Source organism: Sturnira hondurensis, unplaced genomic scaffold (genome assembly GCF_014824575.4).
Source record: "Sturnira hondurensis isolate 20B ecotype Veracruz unplaced genomic scaffold, ASM1482457v3 Scaffold0008761, whole genome shotgun sequence".
NCBI lineage: Eukaryota > Metazoa > Chordata > Mammalia > Chiroptera > Phyllostomidae > Sturnira > Sturnira hondurensis.
The window spans coordinates 973707-982287 of record NW_028081392.1 but is presented as its reverse complement, the minus strand read 5'-3'; positions in this window follow the sequence as shown (position 1 = coordinate 982287).

Here is an 8581-nt window from a genome sequence, read left to right as displayed (position 1 = left end):
CGAGACAAACCAGGAGGAGGGGAAGCAGGAGCCCATCTGCAAAGCCAGGAGGAGAGTCCCTGAGCTGCCCATCTCCAGGGTGGTGGCAGTGGGGTTGATTCAGGAGGTCAAGGAGGGGTCTGGTGTGAAGGTGCCCGAGGAAGGCCATGGGGCATGTCTGTGTCGGGTGTGGTGCAGGCTGGGGAGGCAGGGCTGCAGCTGGGCTCTGTGCCCTACTGTGTGGGGCTGTGGCAGGGGCCCTGGACCCAGAGTCAGAGAAGGTTGGCTTTGCCCATAAAGCCCATTGGCCTCCTGGTCACAGGAGAAGGGAAAACATGGGGCCCCACTGACAGTGCACTTGAAGGAGCTTTGTGATCTCAGGTGTCTGCACCTGAGGTTCAGAGAGCTCTTTCTTTTCTTCACCTAATAGAATGGGCTTAGGCTGTATAAATAGGTGTATAAAGCTCATAATAAGGGAGGTGATAATAAAAGCTCAGTGATGAAATTGCTACTGATGCTGACAGAATGAAAAAGGAGTCATCCTTATTGCTCTTCATTCACATTTACACTTCCATCTGGTTTGCTTCTCACAGTGAATCTGCAAAGCAAGGCTTGTCATCCTGATTTCGTTGTTTGCATATCAGAACCCCCAGGGGTTTAAGCAATGTGCTCAAGGTCACCGTTGGCAGATGATGGAATCTGGGTTTAAACCCAGGTCAGGCAGATCCCAAAGCGTGTCCCCTTAAACCTGAAGCTGAGCTGGGACCAGGGATGATGCCAGCTTCTGTGTCCTGAGCATCCTCAGTGCCGAGCCCTGTGCTCAGCTCCCATCTATTGGGGGCTTTATGCATCCCACACCCTGTGATGTGAAAGTTGAAGACGTGGAGGCAGGCCACCAGGAACCCGAGGAAGCACACGATGGCACATGGACACTGAGCCATGACGCGTGAGAACTGGGGACATTCAGCGGGCAGGGAAATGGTTCCAGGGTGCACCTTGAGAAGTGTTTCCAAATATCTAAAAAGCTGCCAGGGAGTGGAAGACTTAGACTTATTCCTACTGAGAATAAAATCAGCCCCTACAGTGAAAATGAGTAAGCGCCCAGTAAATGCTAGCTATTATTACTATTGGAAGTAGTGAGTTCCCCATCTCTGGAAGTTTTCAGATGGGCACTGTATGAGCCCATGTCTAGGTCATTGTGGAGGGAATTCTGCCATCAGGTGAGGATGGACTAGAGGGTGGTGGCCAAGGATCCTCACCTCTCTCATCGCCCTGAAAGTCTGTGAAACAGATCCTGATGAGCCCTGTAGTTCTCAGGGGCAGCCTCTCCCCTGTGTAACCCCCTTGGGTAATCACAGTGTTTGCTGGTGGGAGTCCTGGGCATCTGTCCCTGAGCACCTGGTAGAAGGGGAATTTCTGGGATCCCGGGCCCTGGCAGCCCAGCCCTACTCTGGTTTTATCAGGCAGAGGAGAGGCTCCTGGGAAGAGGACCAGCTGAGGCCTCGGTCCCACGGAGAGAGGCAGGAGGGGAGCTGGAGAAAGTGCGCGGTCTCTGCCATGCAGCCCCGGGAGAGCAGTGCGCAGGGAGGGGCCCCTCAGCAGTCTGCAGAGAGGCCAGGGCCTTGGGGCCCGTCACAGCCAGCGAACGCCCGAACCAGAGCAGCCCCCAGCCTGACCCTCCCTGCCTCCAAACCCTGTCTCAGCTCCCCGAAGCCCAGCAGACCACAAACTGGGAGGGGCTTGTTTGACCTACACAGTTTTAAGAAAGAATGAAGCCTGACAATTACACAGGGGATGATCTCACATGTACATTTCAATCTTGATCTCTGATTTCTCAAGGTAGGAGCATGGAGCAGTGTGGGCACTCCCTCCCTCCTGGCAGCATGGGGTCCAGCCAGTGGCCTGGGCTTTCCCCTCCCCGAGGGCCGAGTGGTCTCCAGGTGGCCACGGTCCCCACTGCTCCCCACGGTCCCCACTGCTCCCCACGGTCCCCACTGCTCCCCACTGCTCCCCTAGTGCACTGACGCCAAACGTGGGAAGACATTTAATAGAACGTTCGCCCTCCTGTTTCACTCAGTTCAGACCCGTGATGCTAACAAAAGTGGGAAGTGAGCAATGTGCTGAGACAGGCTTATGTTTCAAGAAACAGCCAAGAGGGCACATTTCTTGCCTGAGAAGTGTTGATGTGGCTGCTTCTCTCATCCCATGACCCAGCAGGCTGGGCACCAGAGACATCTGTTTTTGACCCATGACCTATGGACAAAGCCCTGAGGCCTGGCACGGGGGACTTCTATGACCAGTCCCAGCACCGAGAAGATCAATGTGAATCTAGAGTGGGTGGTCTTTTTTAAAATTTGTATTTGTTTCTTTCTTTTTAGAGAGGGTAAGGGAGGGAGAAAGAGAGGGAAACATCAATGTGTGGTTGCCTCTTGCGCGCCCTCTACTGGGGACCTGGCCTGCAACCCAGGCCTGTGTCCTGACTGGGAATCAAACCAGCGACCGTTTGGTTCTCAGGCTGCTGAGCCACACCAGCCAGGCTAGAGTGGGTGGTCTTAAGGGAGCTACAGCCCTACAGGAGCTGGGTCAGCAAGGTGCCTCTGGCTTTCCCTGCCCCCGAGCTGATCCTGCAACCCCCCCCCCCCCCCCCCCCCCCGGTCCCCACCAGCCCACATTCCTCACTATGGGCTTTCTCACCCCCAACCTGGGATCACGCTGTTCCCACCACCTGGGATCCCCCTGGGCACAGCCCTCCATGCCAACCCACCTCTACCTGCCTACACACCACCGCCTTCCAGGTGGGCCACTGGAGTCACCCTCCCGCCTCACCCTGCTCCCTCCGCTCCGTCGGCACCAGCCTTGCTGGCCGCTTCTCCGTCCGGCAGACCGGCTGTGGGATTTGCTTCTTATTCTGCTGGGAGCTGGACAGGCCTGACTCGGCAAGGCCCTGCCCTCGGGCTGTGTCCATCTATGGGTTAGATCAGTAAATATTGACCGAATTTCCGGGTGTCCTAGACCTGGTCCTTGGGGGAAGCTCCTTAAGCAGAGAACCTGGGACGAGCACATTCAAGTCGCCCTCAGTGAGGTCTGGGCCGAGCCAGCCCACCTTCCTGCCCCCGTCCCCCTGTTGCTGGGATGGCCGAGACCCACCGGTGCCCCTCCCCCAGACTCGCCCTTGTCTCAGGCTAGGGTCACGGAGAGGACACCATTTTGTCCTCCCCCGCCCCCTCCCGACCCCGCACACCTAAACAGCGCCCTCAGACTCGGTCAGCCTCCTGGCAGATGGCAGCCTTCACATCCGCTACAAGGACATCAACATCTTTTCTTCATAAGAAATTTCACACAAGCAAGTTGCTGCAAACTTTTGCCTAAAAGGATTTTCCACAAAACGCATAATCGAGAACTACGTGCCAGGGAAACCAACTCATGCTCTAAAACAGCGTCTCTTCTAGAAAGACTTGCTGGACCCCAGGCTTACTTGGCGGGCCCCCTGATGCCTCCCTGCCCATTGCGCCCTGTCTCCTCCCCAGACTGTGGGCTCTGAGGGCAGTGCGCACCCAGCCCTGGCACCGCGGAGTGACCAACCCGATGTGCCAAGTCAGTTGTTGGACAGCGAGCGAGCAACCGCATTCTCCGTCCTGCCAGCTTGTGTTTTGAAAATGAGGATGTGGGAGCTCCTGCTGCCCCCGGAATGTGGTACCCAGGGCCGGGGTATGTTAGGAACAGCATCCCTTTGAGGACAGTCCCTCAGTTCTCTGGGGCCCAGTTGGAAAAAGGCTTGGCAGGAGCTGCCTGCGCCATGCAGGAAGTGACCATGGGATTGAGGGCCGCTCTTCCATGAAGTGACGAGGGAGGAGGTCGGGCGGGAGGAAGATGTCCCTGTTGGGAGTGGCTGGCTGAGTCTGAGAAGACAGGGGAGTGGGGCAGGGTGGGGGTGGAGGGCAGGCTGCCAGGGTACCCCAAGCCCCTGCGTGGGGAGCTCTGAGGGCTGTAGTTAAAGACGGATGGGTTGAGCCTCAGCAACAAAAATGAGACTGTCTTACTAACACCAGGGAAGGGAACAGTCGGAGACGTCCACGGAGACAGCATTAAAGGAGCCGGCTCTGCAGTGGGAAAGCCCACGTTGGCATCGACGAAATGGGGCTCTGAGCAGTTATTGGGAAAATAAAACTCTTTCATGTTTATACCTCAAGGGGTTGAGAGTCTTGGATCAAATCTGTAATATTTAAATATTTACACGTACAAAATGCTTGTTTCTGCACAGATCTCCCTTAGAGGGTCTGAGTGTGACAGTCGCCCTCGTGGGGGAGGGCGACGAGGGCGGATCCACTTTTCTCCTATGCTCTTATAGCTTTTGAAATTTTTATACCATAGGCAAGCATTACAATATATTTTCAATTAAAGGAGGCAGAAGTGTTTTTAAAATTTTGTTAAAGGGAACGGGGTGAGGTTTTCCTGTGTCTGATCTTAAACTAGAGTCGAAATGAACTTTCTCTCCTTAAGGCCCCTAGTGGAGGAGGGGGTGGCCGGCTGCCCACCAAGAACCCTTCACGGGCAACGGCTGGCAGCCTGTTTGCTGGCTGTGCTGGGCCAGCCGACCTGCCACGTGTGCCAGCTTTGTCACCTCCCCGGGCAGCCACTTGGTCACAGGATTGGCCCCAGCCCATCTTTTGCTCACAGCTGGGTTTTCCTCATCTACTTCCGGCACTGTGACAGAGGAGGGCCCAAGGGGCGGGGCCGTCACACCCCCGCCTAGAAACACCCCCGCCCCCCAGATTTCAGAACACCAGCCAGAGGGCCCCTGCAGAACGGCAGGTCTAAGGCCCACACTTACAGAGGGGGAAACAGGCTGAGGGAAGAACTGCGACCCGCACGGAATCAGGACTAGAACTCAGGTCCCTTGCTTCCCAGGCCAGGACTCTTCGAACAGCCTACCCCCAAGCAGCAGGTGAAAGGAGGGGTTCTCCTGCGTAGGTGGTGGCAGAGGGGCAGAGGATTTAAATGGGCCCCTCTCACTGCAGGGAGAACCCGACAGCTGCCTGCCTGTGGGCGCTGCTTGTGTAAAATACCCGTCCCACTCTGCCCCCGCCTCCCGGGGCTGCTGATCCCATCTCATTCCCCACGCTGGCCTTCACACTCACACCCACCCACACTCACACATACACTCACAGTTGTCCCTCCTACTGGAATGTGATGATGGCTGGGGACACTCTGGGTCCCGGGGGTCGATGACCATCCTCGCTGGTGCATGAACAGGAGCAAGTGCCTTGCCTGCCCTACTAGGCCAAAAGTTCCCAGAGGACCTAGGCCATGGGTGCTCCCTACCCCCAGGGGACAGCCAGGTGGTACCTGGTGCACCCCCAAGACACAGGCCCCAGAAAGTCAGAGCTGGCTGGGCTCGTAGGCACCACACGCCCAGGAGCGTAAAAAGGTGAAAATGGGCTCCACGGCCAAATACATGTGGGATACCCTGTATGAGCACAAGGGAGCCAGCTCTGAGGGGGGCCTCTCAGAGCCTTTCCCCAGGCTGTGAAATGCTGGGACCAGGCCCAACTCGCAGAGACCTGAAGTCCACAGGGCACGGGCGGGGGGGGCGGAGCAGCTGGAACAGGGCGGTCATCTCACACCTTCATGCACTTAGAAACAGAAGCCTTCTTGAAACACTTCCATGGGTGGGAAAATGAACACCCGTGTGATTTTATTAGAACAAGACCCCTTACTGCCACCTGCTGGACACACCTCACAGTAAATGCAGGGCTACCACGTGTGTGGGAACGCCCACCCTCCCCCAGGTGCTCCTGTCCCTTGTGCCACCTGCCCGGCTCTGCAGAGTGGCAGACTTGGGCCCCTCTCTGCCTGTGTGACTTCTTCCAGGGCAGTGGTCTGAACCGACCTCCCATATCACCCCGGCTGGGACGCATGCTTCTGAATCTCACACGCAGACAGGGACACTCAGGGCCTCACCTGTCACCTCCCGCACATCACCGAGTCCATGGGAGGCTCAAACGACGGACCCCCGAGCCCGGCCCTCACATGCTTTTGCACCGAGAGCACTGACTTGGGAGCAGGGCCTGAGACCCAGACCCGGCACAGGCCTGAACTTGCTGTGTGACCGTGGGGCGTCCTCAGCCCTCTCGGGGCCAGCTTTCCCCTCTGCACAGTGAGGCAGCTGAGCTTGACCATTTCCAGGAGCTCAGAGTCCTGACAGTGACCCTCCACCCCCGCAAACCCCCAGAATTTTGAGAAAAGTGGGAAGGTCACACTCCCGAATGCTGATAGAAAGTCCAAAACACTGCAGAATACAACCTGGAGTTTTTTTTATTAGACTAGGAAATATAATTTATTTCATAAAAATTAATCTTGTTACAATAGGAATGCTAAATGTTATTTACAGGTTGTAGTTTACAGAATAAAGAGGTGGGATCGGGCCATTCCTGCAGCCCTGTAGCCCCGGGACACGGAACCACACCCGTGGCCCAGGCAGCGGGCGGGCCCTTTGCCCCTAGGAGAGCTGCTCCCTCACCCCAGGCTCCTGAGTCACCTCCCCTCAGAGGACCTGCTTAAGGACCTGGCTCAGCTGCCTGGTTGCTGGGGGGAGGGGACAGGAGGCCCTGGGTTGTCCAGGAGACGGGAGGGTTCTCATGCCCTCAGAAGGACCCCTGGCCCCAGACTCTGGATCCTGGGCACTTCAAGAGAAGGCAGAGGGAGAGGCACGTAAAAGATACACTGACTGACCCTGTGGACTTGGAGGGGGCAGAGAACGGCACGCCAACCTCTGGGTGTCCCAACTTGGGACTCGAGGGTGGCACACTCTCACACAGGTGGGGACACGTTTCTGGAGGGAGCCCTGATGTGCCCACGTGTGAATAAAAGCACACACAGAGCAGTGCACACACACGCACGCACAAACACACCCCGGAGATGAGACATAAACACCCCAGGGAGGGCCACACAGGTGCCTTGGCGGTACTCGGGCCATGTGGGGCTGTAGTCACGGCAGACTCAGTAGATTGATGGAGCCACTAAACGCTCTCCCGGCTTTTCTTTCTGGACAGCCTGAACCTTCCCCAGGGGCCTCCTGCCAATCAGTCCTGTGCTCCAGGCCCTGGTGCACAATTGCAAGGAATCAGACGAGTCCCTGCAGGCACCGAGCAAGCAAGCTCCTGAGCACGGCAGGCAGACCGCAGGAACTTCTATCCATCGGGCTTTCCACAAAAAACCTGGAATGACAGTGTGCCAGAACCCAGAGGGCTTCAGACCGCAGCTCTGAAGCCTCCTAGCGATAAAAAGGAAATGAGGCCCAGAGAAGGCGATCCTATGCCTGAGGTCACGTAGTTTAATGGCAAAGCTGAAGATTGAGGTCTGGTCTTGGGACGCCAGGCTCCCCGTGGGCATTTCAGAGCCTGTGGTGGGAATGGCACCAGTACAGCTCCTGGTGGTACTGGTTCAACTGCCCTTGACTCCATGCCATCTATCACACAGGCCCCTATGACTTGGGCTGGAGTGACCTGGGAGGCGAGCCCCAGTGGCAGAAACTGCTGACAAGGGTGGCTCACAGCCTTGCCTGGGGCAGCATCCACACAGGCACTGGGGTCCCAGCCTCCATGAGGGCCTGTCCCCTTCAGCAGCCCTGACACGGGGAACCCTCTCTTGAATTGAGCAGGACCTCATGGGCCCGGGCCAGCACACGTGCCGAAGGGGGCAGGAAAGCCAGGCTGGGCACGCCGGCTGGAGCTGCAGCCCTAAGACCTGCTCTCCTCTTAGGTGACCAGACTTTCAGAGGCTGGGAGGTGCCCAGGCTGGTTCCGGCAGTGGTTTGTGGGCCTGCTGGGGCAAGCACAGGGTCCGTGCTTGGGGCTGGCAGGGGGGCTGGCACGTGCTTTGCCTGGGTGCCCCGGCGAGGCCTTGGATGAAGTCTCTGAGCCAGGGGCCTGGTCCCACCCACTGTCAGCTGAAAAGGGACAGGGATGTATCTCTCCCTGAGCCAGGTCCCTGCTGGCCCCTCAGAACATCCTTGAATAGGGCTGCAGAGGGGGCGCCAGCCTCTCTTCTCTAGCAACCCTTCCTGTTCAAAGGTTGGTTGCCCTCCCCCTCCCCCCTCCATTATGAGAAGGTGGGAGGACTTATTAAAGCTCAGCCAGGCCACCCACCTCCCAGCCTCCCAGGCGGCAGGGCTACTGCTAACACACTCCCCAAAGCGGCACCACCGAGGCCCAGCTTAGGCTTCTGCTGCTAGAGAGGCCTTCTCACCCACCCCTTCTGTCTCATGGAAGGAGACAGTGGGGGAAGGGCGAGTCCTGGGTTCCTGGGATTTAAAAGAATGCCAACCTGCTCCAGCCTACCTGTTCTAGAGGCTGCTGGGAGGGGATGTCCTGGCTGGCCCCACCTTAGGGTGAAGCAGAAGAGGTGCCCACAGGAGTCTCTCATCTCCCACTTCTTTCTCTGCTAGGGCCCTGCTTCCGGGCAACATGTCCTCTCTAGGAGCCACCAGATCCCCGTGCTAGACAGTCTCCCTGGCGCACGGCTGGCCTGGGCAGCCCACATGTCCCTCCCAGGGCCCAGAGTGGCCTGGAAGGGAGGGAGAACCCCACTCACTCCAGAGCTC